This window comes from Gigantopelta aegis, chromosome 10, assembly GCF_016097555.1.
Source record: "Gigantopelta aegis isolate Gae_Host chromosome 10, Gae_host_genome, whole genome shotgun sequence".
Taxonomy (NCBI): domain Eukaryota; kingdom Metazoa; phylum Mollusca; class Gastropoda; order Neomphalida; family Peltospiridae; genus Gigantopelta; species Gigantopelta aegis.
In genome coordinates this window covers 24,547,175-24,562,986 of record NC_054708.1, presented here as the reverse complement: position 1 = coordinate 24,562,986, position 15,812 = coordinate 24,547,175, and the positions used below count along the sequence as shown (strand labels likewise).

At 39.4% G+C, this 15,812-nt stretch overlaps 2 non-coding genes across 2 annotated transcripts; both read left to right on the top strand.

Annotated features, from left to right (window-relative positions):
• The first annotated feature begins 5,345 nt into the window (after nt 1-5,345).
• On the top strand, nt 5,346-5,417 carry Trnac-gca. The gene has a single exon. It is a non-coding gene; the product is annotated as a tRNA-Cys (tRNA).
• A 3,047-nt stretch (nt 5,418-8,464) lies between these two features.
• On the top strand, nt 8,465-8,536 carry Trnac-gca. Its single transcript has one exon. It is a non-coding gene; the product is annotated as a tRNA-Cys (tRNA).
• The last annotated feature ends 7,276 nt before the right edge of the window (nt 8,537-15,812 follow it).

The following is a 15,812-nucleotide window of genomic DNA, read 5'->3' as shown; positions in this document are numbered from 1 at the left end:
GCCGGATTTTGACAACCATCTACTCACCACCAAACCTCTGTTTATGGATGATAAAGCTAGGCCACATCGTTCCCAAGCAGTAACAGTTTTACTCCAAACTGAAGCTGTGACGACCCTGCCCTGACCGGCCATGAGTCCTGACCTAAACTCGCTAGAGCATGTTTGGGACATCTTGGGGCATCGAGTACAGGCACTGACCCAACATGTACAGACTCTGGCACAATTAGAGGCAGCTCTTCATCGAGAATGGCAGCAGCTGCCCATGCAGCAAATCAGACGACTTACTGGAGGGATGAGACGAAGGGTGGAAGTTGTCATCCGGGCACGTGGTGGGTTTACCCGCTATTGATGATTTGTGTCATGAATGTCATCTGTGGACTTCAAATTATATTTTTCATCATCAAACATGATGTTGACTTGTGTTTCTGACTCTGCACCTCCATACTTATTGTGCCTCAGTTTTTGGCTCAAATACAGCATATTGGAATTCTTCTCAGAATCATGATTAAAATTTCAAAATTGGATACACTTCTTATGTTTTCTTACTGGCAAAGATGTATTCTTGCAAAACACATTTGTTTTTCCGAGGTTATGTTATCAGGCTTTCAACGCCAAACCTCGTAAGACAAGTCATTGTGAAAAATACAGGGGGTGCTTAACTTGTTTCGTTGTGTATATATACTAACCACACTTAGCATCATCCCACAGCCGAGGTTCTTCTCCATTGGCCCTTGTGCCATTTGACTCTGTGCTGCACAGCTGGTATACCAACACCTATGGTACATATTATCAATACTATTTTGGAGATCGTATAAAATACCTATTTGCTGATAACAGAAACGAGCAGCTTCTCTGCCAGCAATGGTACAAATGTTATTTTCCTCTTTTTTTGAGGGGCGGGACGTAGCCAAGTGGTAAAACGTTCGCCTGGTGCGCGGTCGGTTTAGGATGATCCCCGTCGGTGGGCCTGTTGGGCTATTTCTCGCTCTAGCCAGTGCACCAGGACTGATATACCAAAGGTGGCATAGGTGGTATGTGCTATCCTGTATGTTGGATGGTGCATATAAAAGATCCCTTGCTACTAATGAAAACATGGCAGCGGGTTGTCATCTATAAGACATAATACGTTAAACATTACCAAATGTTTGACATTCAATAACCGATGATTAATAAATCAATGAGCTCTAGTGGTGTCATTATACAAAACTAACTTTTTTTCTCTTTTTTTTTGCGTTATTACAATTCAAGGCAGATTTGGTTATTATAAATCAGGTCAATATTTGACAATTTAAATTAGGTAGTTTATTATAATTCAAGTCAGTATTACAATTCATGACACTTTTATTACAATTAAATGGACATTTCTGAGTTTGCTGCAGTGTTTAAGATGTTATTGACTAACAGAGACTTTTTAACGATTGTAATTATATATCAAATATATTTTTCTGCATAATATATTAGTGGCTGTATATTAAACGTGTTTCTGATAGTTCTAGTATCTGTACTAGGTTAAATTTCTTAAAATATGTTTTTTTTTTCGTACGTACGAAATTATTTGAAGACAGAATCCAGTCTGGGGCTTCTTACAAATATTAAGACGACCAGAAACACATAGAATATACAGACACTGATATTCTAAACAAGAAAGTATATTTAATATGTAAGTTTAATCGTAGAAATATTTTATTAGTCGGAAACATCTTACAATGGAGCAAACTCAGGAATGTCCCTTTAAATTCAGGTATTACAATTTAACTTATTTATAAGAGTCCAAGGCATAACGCCACGGTGTTTACAATGGAAGTTTGTATGTCAATAGTAGCCATTTAATTCACTAACATGGCATACACGTTGTCCTTCTGTAATATATAAAGACGTTCATATTTTTATTCCAGGCAGTGATAACATTAGTCCGCTGAATGGATCCACCGAGGTGGTTCGATCCTGCGACGCAAACACCTCAAGCGAGCTGTCAACTGGCTGAGCCGAATTCCGCCCCGGGGTGTAAGAAATGAACACAATTGCTAAAATAGGGGCCTACTTCTCTCTATTCTTTTTAAACCATTATTATCAGGCACGACGGAGCAGGGGCAGGGAATCTAGAAAATAATATGCTACAGAATCAAAAAATATTAGTAGTAAATCTTAAGCAGACATGAATTTTACTTGTAGAATGCAGGAAATTGCATTTCAGGACATCTATTTTTAACATTTGTACGGGGGAGCATACCCCTAGGAACCTAGCAAATTGGCTTTTCGCCCTCGATCTCAGTCGGTCCCCAATGTCTACTTCCGCCGTTCCTGTTTTTCAAAAACAAAAGTAAATAAAAAAGTTTAAACACGATCGTGTTCACCTCTTTTAAAAAAAAAAAAAAATTATAAACAAATGTCAAACACATGCAACCTTTGTCCCGGCTTGTCCAACAATGTTTTTGGACAAATTTAATAATGTATAGTCGTGTAGACACGGCTTTAGAAACATTAGAACATTATTTAGAAACATCACTAGGAGGTGCTGCTGATCCCCTTAGCGACAAACATTGTTGACGTCATCAATACATTGACGTCACATGATTATTACGGTAAGTTTATGAAACCGCTTGGAAGATCGGTGAGTTTTTCTTTTGATTTCTTCTTCATTTTCATCTATTTTCAGGCCCGTAGAAACAATATCTGAAGAGGGGGTGAAGAGGCACTATGTCTAGTGGGGAGCACAAATCGAAATCTGATTTTTATATTTAATTACTGTAAACCGTATTAATATTGCGACGTGTTAATTTCGCGAACGACCGTTGACAGCTCAAACAAAAAGTGGATAAAGACAGCTCAGTGTAATTGTTATAAAGTTACTGTCTGTAAATCAATATTCTGTTATCCTACATCAAGCAATTGTGCCTGGTACAGAGTCTATAGAGGGGATTAGGCCCTACCCACCTCACCTGCATTATAATCACAACTGACAGCTTCAGTTGTTAACTGTTAACACCCTTTGGTAGATAAAACAATAAACGATTAGTCGCCATCGATTGAAGTTACATAAAACAATTAACGATTAGTCGCCATCAAGAAGAGCTCGTGTATAGGCTGTGCCTGTTGAGTGAATCTTTTTGTGAATGTTATTCTCAATAAAATATTTCAAAACAAAACAAATTACTTTAAGCACACTTCAAACTGGAAAATAGTGCGTGCGTATTAATTTCGCGACATAAGGTTGGACGCGAACGACGCGACATTTATACGCACGCATTTTTTTCACGGTTTACAGTATACAGAGTAGAAAAAGAAAACAAAAGGTAACAGTATCTCCAGTTAGCTCCCTCAGGCAAAGTGTTCGCGTGTTGGTTTTGCACAGATCCATGTTTGAAGGCTAACTATTTAATACAGGAAGTAAATTCTTAAGCTTAGTTATCTAATAGCCAAGGAGTTAATAAAAAAAAAATGACAATTGATTTTTCACCAGCAGTGCAAACGGTTTAGCTGTAAATGGGGCTTGGTATTCATTCATACACCAGGCTTTCCTTGTGGCAATGGAGCGCAATAACTTTGATTATTTTGTGAAAAAATTGAATAGATAAACCTTTATACAAATGATGGTTTTTGTAAGGTTTGATGAACAAAGTGTGAACATTGTAAAAAATGCACCCAAAATCATGCAGTTTGGACACATGATAAAAGTAACACAAATGTTTAACTACAAAGGACGTGGTATGTACTACCCTGTCTGTGGGATGGTGCATATAAAAGAGCCCTTGCTGTTAATCGAAAATAGTAGCCTACGAAGTGGCGACAGCGGGTTTCCTCTCTCAATATCTGTATGGTCCTTAGCCATATGTCTGACACCATATAACCGTAAATAAAATGTGTTGAGTGCGTCGTTAAATAAAACATTTCCTTCTTTCTCACCCCTTTCCCAGGGCCCAAAATTGAAATTCCTGCTGATGCACACTGTTCGGAGATGCACCCCCACCCCCACTGCGTTCTTGTAATACTATATGTGAACAAAAGTAATGTCTGTTTTATTTAACGACACCACTAGAACACATTGCTTTTTTATCTTATCTTTGGCTATTGGACGTCAGATATATGGTCATTCTGACATTGTTTTTTTTTAGAGGAAACCCGCGGTCGCCACATATGCTACTCTTTTACGACAGGCAGCAAGGGATCTTTTATGTGCGCTTCCCACAGGCAGGATAGCACAAACCATGGCCTTTATTGAACCAGTTATGGATCACTGGTCGGTGCAAATGGTTTACATCTACCCATTGAGCGTTGCAGAACACGCACTCAGGGTTTGGACTCTGTATCTGGATTAAAACACCTATGCCTCGACTGGGATCCGAACCCAATACCTACACACATAGAGAGAGAGAGAGAGAGAGAGAGAGAGAGAGAGAGAGAGAGAGAGAGAGAGAGAGAGAGAGAGACAGAGAGACAGAGCGAGAGAGAGGTAGATCTATAGAGAGAGAGGGACAGAGAGAGAGAGAGAGAGAGAGAGAGAGAGAGAGAGAGAGGAGAGAGAAGAGGAGAGAGAGAGGACGGAGGGAGAGAGATAGAGAGACGGACGGAGGAGAGAGAGAGAGGAAGAGAGAGAGAAGAGAGCGGACGGAGAGAGAGAAAAGAAGAGAAGAGGAGAGAGAGAGAGAGAGAGACGAGAGAGCGAGAGAGAGAGAGAGAGAGAGAGAGAGAGAGAGAGATAGCGAGAGAGAGAGCGAGAGACAGAGAGAGGAGAGAGAGAGAGAGAGAGAGAGAGAGAGAGAGAGCGAGAGAGAGAGAGAGAGAGAGAGAGAGAGAGAGAGAGAGAGAGAGAGACACAGAGAGAGAGAGAGAGAGAGAGAGAGAGAGAGAGAGAGAGAGAGAGAGAGAGAGAGAGAGAGAGAGAGAGAGAGAGAGAGAGAGAGAGAGAGAGTTTCTTCATTACTACTATTACGTACTACTACTGCTACTACTACTATTATTACTATAGCTCGAGGGTCCTCTAACCCTCTCGTTTACATATAAACAGGGGAGGGATAGAGGCTGTGGCTACGCGTATGCGCCTTTTTCATGTCCTCTCCTTCATTCAATCATTCTTCCATTCATCCATACACTACTACCACTACTACTGGTAAAGTTACGCTCCTACGTTTTTGTTTTTTGTTTTTATTTCCTCTCTATCGATTCAGTGACTACTTCACAATGCAGTGATTAAATATGTGCCGTATCACAGATCTACGTCGTTGGCCTAGCACGCAATATCTGCCCCTGGCACTACATTTGTATATAAATTCACCGAAGCACCACATGTATCGGCCTTTGGCGTAATATCTCATATATCTAGGATTTATTTACAATGTGTTTCATAAGGGTATATAGCTCAGTGGTAGAGCATTCCACTGCAGATCGAGAGGTCCCTGGTTCGATCCCGGGTGTCCCCTATACTTTTAATTTTCCTTTGTCTTCTTTTATTTGTTTTCTTCGAGGTTTGGGAATATTTGTTTCTTTATATTCCAATTTAATATGTCCCAACCGCGATTTCCTTTTGCATTTGACACTTATTGGCATTATACGTGAAACGTATCTATAGCTAATCACTTTAAGGTGTTTACTTTTCATACGACACACTACACACACGCACACACCAAACAAACCCTGAAAAACGTTTCGGGGTGTGACGTATCTCAGTGGTAAAGCGCTCGCCTGGTGCGCAGTCCGTCTGGGATCGATCCCCTTTGGTAGGTCCTTTTGGGCTATTTCGTATTCCAGCCAGTACACCAAGACATGTATATCAAAGGCCGTGGTATGTGTTATCCTGTTTGTGGGATGGTGCATATAAAATATATCTTGCTACTAACTGGGAAATGTAGCGGGTTTCCTCTCTAATACTATAATCTGTCAAAATTAACAACTGTTTGACATCCACAGACGACGATTAATAAACCAATGTGCTCCAATTTTGTGTTAAACAAAACAAAGGCTTTTGTATAACGTTCCATTACGTTGCATTGCTGTATTTCGCAGCCAGGTAGGCAAACGCTGGGCTCCCAGGAAAGAAGAAAAAAACCTTTAAAATCTGAAATCACTTTCCATAGCCATTTATTGATCAACATCACAATGACTACTATTAAATAAATATTATTTCACGGATTATAAACCATACCACAAATGATAAACATTATGTCACACACATTTCAAACCAATTGACATATATTTCGGCATAATTACACACCAATAAATTACTAACACTTTATGACAAGGAAAATATTCCAATATAATTTTATTAAGTCTAAATTATTATCAAAGACAAATATGATATCGCAAGTATTACACGTTCATGTTAAACAATAGATACTATGTAACCAAGATTACAAAGCAATGAACAATGCTAGGTAACAACATAACCAATTGCCACAATATAATTAGATCACAATAATTACAAATGACATACATTGTATTAAACAATAGTAAATGTAATGTATTACGTAATAATGATTACAAACCAATGAACACATGGTATGAAAAATATTACGAATTACCTGATAATAAATAAATACTACAAATTCAAGTATACACAACATAATACCTGACTAGATTTATATATATATATATAATACTACATGAGTGGATGTTAGATACAGTTTATCTTACGAGTTGTTTTAAAATATATCTAACAAGCGAAAGCGTGTTTGATACATTTTTAAGCAACGAGTTGTCAGCTGGCATGCTTACATCTCAGCTGAATATTCACAAATAACTGTGGTTTTGTACCAAAAATACTTGTCCTCAGATAGGAGCAGAGGCGGATCCAGAAAATGCATTGAGGGGAGGGGGCAATGACATGTGACAGAATGTCAAGGGAACTTTGGGGTAGGTTTTGGGAGCGGATCGCAATTTTTTTGTTTGTTAATTATTATATAATACAATTATAACTGTCACAAGTCTGGGGAGTGCATGTGTCTCTCACCCAGTGGCGTAGCGTGGGCGGGGCCAACGAGGCGATTACCCTGGGCGCAAAGTTCTGGACTGGTGAAAGGGACTCGGGGAGTGCTAACGGTCCACTGGTTAGGGGGGCGCAATACTTGCCTTGCCCCGGGCGCTGGCAACCCACGCTACGCCACTGCTCTCACCCCTTTCCCAGGGGTCCGGGACGTAGCCCAGTAGTAAAGTGCTCGCTCGATGCGCGGTCGGTGTGAGATCGATCCCCGTCAGTGGCCCCATTGCGCTATTTCTCGTTCCAGCCAGTGCACCACCACTGTTATACCAAAGGACGTGGTATGTACTACCCTGTCTGTGGGATGGTGCATATAAAAGAGCCCTTGCTGTTAATCGAAAATAGTAGCCTACGAAGTGGCGACAGCGGGTTTCCTCTCTCAATATCTGTATGGTCCTTAGCCATATGTCTGACACCATATAACCGTAAATAAAATGTGTTGAGTGCGTCGTTAAATAAAACATTTCCTTCTTTCTCACCCCTTTCCCAGGGCCCGAAATAGCAATTCCTGCTGATGCACAGTTCGGAGATGCACCCCCACCCCCACTGCGTTCTTGTAATACTCTATGTGAAAAAAATAAAGTATGTTTTATTTAACGACACCACTAGAGCACATTGATTTTTTATCTTATCATTGGCTATTGGATGTCAGATTTATGGTCATTCTGAAACAGTTTTTTTTTTTAGAGGAAACCCGCGGTCGCCACATATGCTACTCTTTTACGACAGGCAGCAAGGGATCTTTTATGTGCGCTTCCCACAGGCAGGATAGCACAAACCATGGCCTTTGTTGAACCAGTTATGGATCACTGGTCGGTGCAAATGGTTTACATCTACCCATTGAGCGTTGCGGAACACTCACTCAGGATTTGGACTCTGTATCTGGATTAAAACCCCTATAAGAGAGAGAGAGAGAGAGAGAGAGAGAGAGAGAGAGAGAGAGAGAGAGAGAGAGAGAGAGAGAGAGAGAGAGAGAGAGAGAGAGAGAGAGAGAGAGAGAGAGAGAGCGTTTCTTCGTTACTACTATTACGTACTACTACTGCTACTACTACTACTACTACTACTACTACTACTACTATTACTATAGCTCGAGGGTTCTCTGGCCCTCTCGTTTACATATAAACAGGGAAGGGATAGAGGACACTCCAACTACTACTGCCAATACTTTTACTGTGGCTACGCGTATGCGCCTTTTTTATGTCCCCTTCATTCATTCATTCTTCCATTCATCCATACACTACTACCACTACTACTGGTAAAGTTACGCTCCTACGTTGTTGTTTTTTGTTTTTATTTCCTCTCTATCGATTCAGTGACTACTTCACAATGCAGTGATTAAATATGTGCCCGTATCACAGATCTACGTCGTTGGCCTAGCACGCAATATCTGTCCCTGGCACTACCCTTGTATATAAATTTACCGAAGCACCACATGTCACGACCTTTGGCGTTATATTTCATATATCTAGGATTTATTTACAATGTGTTTCGTAAGGGGATATAGCTCAGTGGTAGAGCATTCGACTGCAGATCGAGAGGTCCCTGGTTCGATCCCGGGTGTCCCCTATACTTTTAATTTTCCTTTGTCTTCTTGTATTTGTTTTCTTCGAGGTTTGGGAATGTTTGTTTCTTTTTATTCCAATTTAATATGTCCCAACCGCGATTTCCTTTTGCATTTGACACTTATTGGCATTATAAGTGAAACGTATCTATAGATAATCACTTTAAGGTGTTTAATGTTCATACGACACACACACACACACACACACACACACACACACACACACACACACACACACACACACACACACACACACACACACACACACACACACACACACACACACAACAACCCTCCTCTTCCTAAAAAAAAAAACACCCCCCCCCCCCCCCCCCCCAACAACAACATAAAACAACAAAAAACAACAACAACCCAAACAAACAACAAAACACAGCAATAAAACAAAACTAAAACAAAACTCAACTAAACCAAATACACTAACTTGTTAAACGTTTCGGGGCGTGACGTATCTCAGTGGTAAAGCGCTCGCCTGGTACGCAGTCCGTCTGGGATCGATCCCCTTTGGTAGGTCCATTTGGGCTATTTCGTATTCCAGCCAGTACACCAAGACATGTATATCAAAGGCCGTGGTATGTCTTATCCTGTCTGTGGGATGGTGCATATAAAATATCTGTTGCTACTAATTGGAAAATGTAGCGGGTTTCCTCTCTAATACTATAATCTGTCAAAATTAACAACTGTTTGACATCCACAGACGACGATTAATAAACCAATGTGCTCCAATTTTGTGTTAAACAAAACAAAGGCTTTTGTATAACGTTCCATTACGTTGCATTGCTGTATTTCGCAGCCAGGTAGGCAAACGCTGGGCTCCCAGGAAAGAAGAAAAAAACCTTAAAAATCTGAAATCACTTTCCATAGCCATTTATTGATCAACATCATAATGACTACTATTAAATAAATCTTATTTCACGGATTCTAAACCATACCACAAATGATAAACATTATGTCACACACATTTCAAACCAATTTGACATATATTTCGGCATAATTACACACCAATAAATTACTAACACTTTATGACAAGGAAAATATTCCAATATAATTTTATTAAGTCTAAATTATTATCAAAGACAAATATGATATCGTAAGTATTACACGTTCATGTTAAACAATAGATACTATGTAACCAAGATTACAAAGCAATGAACAAATGCTAGGTAACAACATAACCAATTACCACAATATAATTAGATCACAATAATTACAAATGACATACATTGTATTAAACAATAGTAAATGTAATGCATTACGTAATAATGATTACAAACCAATGAACACATGGTATGAAAAATATTACGAATTAGAAATTACCTGATAATAAATAAATATTACAAATTCAAGTATATACAACATATTACCTAGCTAGATTTTTTTTAATATATATAATACTACATGAGTGGATGTTAGATACAGTTTATCTTACGAGTTGTTTTAAAATGTATCTAACAAGCGAAAGCGTGTTTGGTATTTTTAAGCAACGAGTTGTCAGATAAATAGTATCTAACGGACACAAATGTATTATTCTATTTCTTACATCTCCTCAAAAACCAGGTTTTAAGCAAATTTTAACATCTTTTTCGACTAAAAGTTATTTACACCCCTTGCACTTACACGCCACAGACAAATGTTTGTCATGTTAACTATACGTCACAGTAATCGATTTAGATCGTGCTGTTTTTTTTCATTGGATGAATGGCATTGGTGACCTGGTCATCGCCTAGGAGCATCCAGCCTTGTGTCTTTAAACTGTTAACACACGTACATATATAAACAAGTATATGTGTAATAAAAAATAACGACTGATGTTCGCACAAAAAGGTGTGTAAGAATAGCCATTATGTAGGCATTGGACGATGACAAGAAGAGAGAAAGAAGTTTAATGCTAATTTGAATTTCAACTGAGAAGACTAATCTGATGTATGCATCATCTTGAAAATTGGGGGAACACTGTCTTACCCACCCAGTTTCTGACGCCTACGCGTCCTCATATTTTGTTTACTAGTACATGTGTATTTCGAAATGATTGGCTAAAACTGTGGACCGATGTATTTCGGTTCTGTCTGTGTACTGTGACGATTTGCTTGTTGAATTGATCCGTGAAATAGACAGTACAGTGTATTAAATCATGTAAGCAAGAAGGATAATATTTGTATCTACCATTATAGTTGGTCGTACCCCTGTAATTTTGGTGAATTCATTAAATAGACCGGCTTCGGTGGCGTCGTGGCAGGCCATCGGTCTACAGGCTGGTAGGTACTGGGTTCGGATCCCAGTCGAGGCATGGGATTTTTAATCCAGATACCGACTCCAAACCCTGAGTGAGTGCTCCGCAAGGCTCAATGGGTAGGTGTAAACCATTTGCACCTACCAGTGATCCATAACTGGTTCAACAAAGGCCATGGTTTGTGCTATCCTGCCTGTGGGAAGCGCAAATAAAAGATCCCTTGCTGCTAATCGGAAGAGTAGCCCATGTAGTGGCGACAGCGGGTTTCCTCTCAAAATATGTGTGGTCCTTAACCATATGTATGACGCCATATAACCGTAAATAAAATGTGTTGAGTGCGTCGTTAAATAAAACACTTCTTTCTTTCTTCTTTCATTAAATAGATTTTTCTCCAACATTATATCAAGGCCGATAATAGATTTGTCTCCAACCTTATATCAAGGCCAATAACTCCAATAAAAACTGTATACTGGCTTGCTATAATACTTCAGTGCGTGTGTTTGTTTGTATATGAGCGCACGACGTGTTGAAACAAGTCATTCCTTGAAATGAGTGAGGTATTTCACTTTAAGAAATGCAGCTATATATTGTCATTTCTAGTGTTGGATCCTGTTAATATTTCTTGTGCAGGTTTTGAAACATGAGACACACATTTTGAAAATCTTCCGTCACAGTAGAAACACTACCTGTGTCAGACTCATTCACGTTGAAACAGATTCTGTTCACGCGCTGAAACAAAGTAATATATGTTTAATGTAAAATATTACTACAAAATCCAGAACACAATATACAGTTTTATGTAAAATTAAACTAAAGTCAGTCATGGTCAAGCTGATCATAACGAGCTTTAACTCGGTTATGTTGACCCATGTGTATAATAAAACATAATAGTAGTATAGGTTTAATAGAGACTGGCGCACAACTATTTTTATGTAGATTATTGTTATTATAATAATAATTAGTATTGATAACAATATAAATATTCATTTAAATTTAAATAATTTAAAAAAATTAATATTAATTCTAATTTATTATTATTATTATTATTATTATTATTATTTTATTAAATGTTTTTACTATATACAAACCTTGTTTAGACAGCCGATAAAAATGTTTTCTCCAGTAAGCGGGTCATGTTTTCCAACAGTTTCATATATGATTGGTAAAGCTTCAAACACTGCTGCCATGGTAGAGACTGCTTCCGATGGCGAGGCTCTTTGCAGATATGACTGGAGTTGCTGCATGTCCTCATCTGGACAGCCGACGAATACGATCTTCTCACTCTGTGTCCTTGGTTGGCAGCCATCACCTGGTTCTCGACTTCGACCTAATTCAATAGTATTGGACACAAGAGTCTATAGTTGATAGGAAGAATCATCATGTATACCGAGTCAAATTAAAAACTTCACAACCGTTTCATCTTGGGTAATTAGCAAATATGGCAGAAGAACGTGTTAAATAAGGTGGTGGTGGTGGTGGTGGTGGTGGTGGTGGTGGTGGTGGGGGGGGGGGGGGGTGTTATTGTATGACGTCCAAAGAAATAATAGGAACAAATGTTGAGTCAAAAATCTATTCGATGCACCCACAGCATTCATCAAAACCACAAACAGTCAAAATTGTAATTCACAAGCAGGGTCGTCTGATGAAATCACAGGCTCAGTAGCGCGTATGCTCTCCATGTGTACTACAAGGGAACGTTTCCCCATTGACTGCCCGATTCGTATAAAGACTGCATTATGGATACGGCGCCATTGTTCCACTAATGAAACACCAAGTTCCTGCAACGTCTTTGGAAGGTTCCTGAGATTGTGCATGCGTCTTCCCAGCACACCCCAGACGTGCTCGATGGGATTCAGGTCGGGCGACCTTGAAGGCCAATCGATGACATTGATGCCTGCGTTACTCGGGTAATTCGTAGTCAAGATGGTCGTGTGGGGTCTGGCGTTGTCATACTGAAAGATCAGCCTGGACCATGAGCTGCCATGAAGGGCACACGCTTCTGGATCAGCATCTCGTCGCAGTATGTAGCAGCGCTGAAGTTGCCACAGGGAACTCGAGAACGTCCATTTTCACAGAAAGCACCTCAAATCATTACACTTCCGCCTTCGAATCTGTGAACTTCACTGACACAACAATGAGCATGACGTTCACCTCATCGTCTCCAAACCCTCTGCTTGCCATCGGTAAACACGACTCTATTCCATTCCCTCTGAGTCCATCGCAAGTGGCGTTGTACCCACAGTTGACGTTGACGTCGAAGAAATTGGGTTAAAATGGGTCCAAGATATGGGCGCCGTGCGTGGAGATGAGCGGTTCGCAACCGATTTCGGATACTTTTTTGGACACCCGACGTCTTAAAAGTTCATTACTGGTTGCTGTAGTTATTATGAAACGGCTGCGGAGGTGACGTATCACAATATGACGGTCATCTGCCTGTGACGTCACACGTGGTCTACCCGGTCGGGGGCGATCAGCTGGGGTGCCCGTTTGTTGTACACGTGTCCGCCGATCATAGATTGCCCGTCGACTGCAATCCAATGTCCTTGCAACGTCAGCTGCTGACGTTCCCGCGTACAACATACCGACGGCACGTTCACGCTGCACATTTTTGAGGCATGGTATCGGGACAGGTCGTAAACAATATCGTTTTAATATGTTTTTTCGTGTCAGACTACTGTGAGCAAGTAACGATGAAAGCACGTGTGCTATTGTAGTCACGTGACCAGTGGCATATGCAAAACCACATTTGCCTCAATGGTGCTATGCACGTGCTATTGACGGGGTCACGTGGGCTGTGATGGGCTTCAAATGGAGTGTCGACATTGCCATTACAATATTTATTCCTGAAAAATACTTGCTTTCAAAACTCATTGACTGTATTCAAATTTTAGATTGTGAAGTTTTAAATTTTACTCAGTATATATACAGGAACAGAATTTATAAAACAATATATTACCCCAGATCACTGACAATGTCAAGGTTGGGTATGCTTTGAATCATCGTCTTATAATGTGTAATAATAATAAAGTTATAACATGATTGTTACACGAACAGAACTTGACATGGATACTCGAAGAATGGATATATACCTGTGACATTTCACAGACGTGGTGCAATAACTTAACAATGTATCCATGATTCCACTTCTGAACAACAAATCTGAACAACAAAATCGTTATCCACATATCAAGATCGTATCCCTGCACAATGCAGTCCAATGGACATTCAGCAAAATAGGGGGCGGGACGTAGCCAAGAGGTAAAGTTCTCGCCTGATCCGCGGTCGGTCTGGGATCGATCCCCGTCGGTAGGCCGATTGAGTTATTTCTTGTTCCAGCCAGTGCACTACGACTGGCATATCAAAGGCCATGGCATGTACTACTTTGTCTGTGGGATGGTGGGTATAAAATATCCCTTGCTGCTAATCGAAAAAGAGTAGCCCATGAAGTGGTGACAGCGGGTTTCCTCTCAATAAAAGTGTGGTCCTTAATCACATGTCCGACTCAATATAACCGTAAATAAAATGTGCTAAGTTCGTTGTTAAATAAACCATTTCCTTCCTTCCTATCCAGTATCGCGCCTATAGGAAGACAGCCACTCCCGAGGAAATCATTTACTGGACAATACGTTGTTCTTTCTGCACCGCTCAAAATAAAAAAGGACTGCCACTCCCTAACTAGGTTTTAAAATTAAAACCAGCACAGGACAGATCAGTCCAATATTGGTATGCAGTCATAAAACATTTCCAAAATAGTCTACAAAACCGTTACTACATTCAACATTCGCATCTACGCACAAAACTAGAGTCAAATGGAGGTTTCCACTGCAACCACAAAATACTGTTAAGTGCTTTGTTTATAAATGGAATGCCACTCCCTACAACCATACATTATTCTAGTTGAATGACACTCCCTACAATCATACATCCTTCATGACCTGCCTGAAGGAGAAATTCCACGCACAAGACTGGTTCGATCAAAAATAATTAATCCTGCAAAACCAACAGAATTGTATCGTGTGCCTAGTTGGAATAGTCATGGATATTTGGGGTACTTACTAGAATTCTTATGCTCACAACAATTACAGGAAATACGTGTCTGAGGTTGCAGATACATTTCCAACTTATGTTCGTCTTTCTGAAAGTAAATTAAGAATTATTTGCATGCAAATACATTTATAGAACACGTTTAAACATTGTAGTGTTTTACCATTTTTGTAAGGTTACTCTACGTGTGGTAAGATTATATGGTAAGAAAGAAAAACAGGGCAAGAATTGCAGATGTACAAAATGAAATGCTGTCAATCTAAAAGCTATGCTCCAAATTAAGTACATTCAATCCAAAAACTATGCTACAAATTAGTTACATTCAATCTAAAGACTATGCTACAAATTAGTTACATTCAATCTAAAGACTATGCTACAAATTAAGAACATTCAATCTAAAGACTATGCTACAGATTAAGTACATTCAATCTAAAGATTATGCTACAATTTAAGTACATTCAATCTAAAGACTTTGCTACAAATTGAGTACATTCAATCTAAAGACTTTGCTACAAATTAAGTGCATTCAATCTAAAGACGATGCTATAAATTAAGTAGAGATTACTCGTTTCTGCATATATGCTGACAAGTTGTACAGCAATGGGATGAGAGCTGTCCAGGCATATATCTCTCCAGCAATATGAACTCCACCGAGTGCTGCCAGTCCTGAAATAGGGATAATCAATGGAAGAATGAATGGATGCTTAAGTTCAACAACACCCTGGCACAAACATATACATCAGCTGTCAGAAAAGGTAAGTACATGGAAATATCAAGAATACAATCGATATAACCATGTAAAACCACAGTGTAAAAAGCTGAGGGGTTAAAGTATAATGGAATACAAATATCAAGGTAAGTATATTTTAATTTGTTTTATACAAATTAAAAGTATTTTGAAAACTTTAAAATTAAATCTGGATGAAATGTTAAAAATTCCAAAACATTTCTGTTGCCAAATATATCGTTTCTCGTAGGCTTCAGAAGAC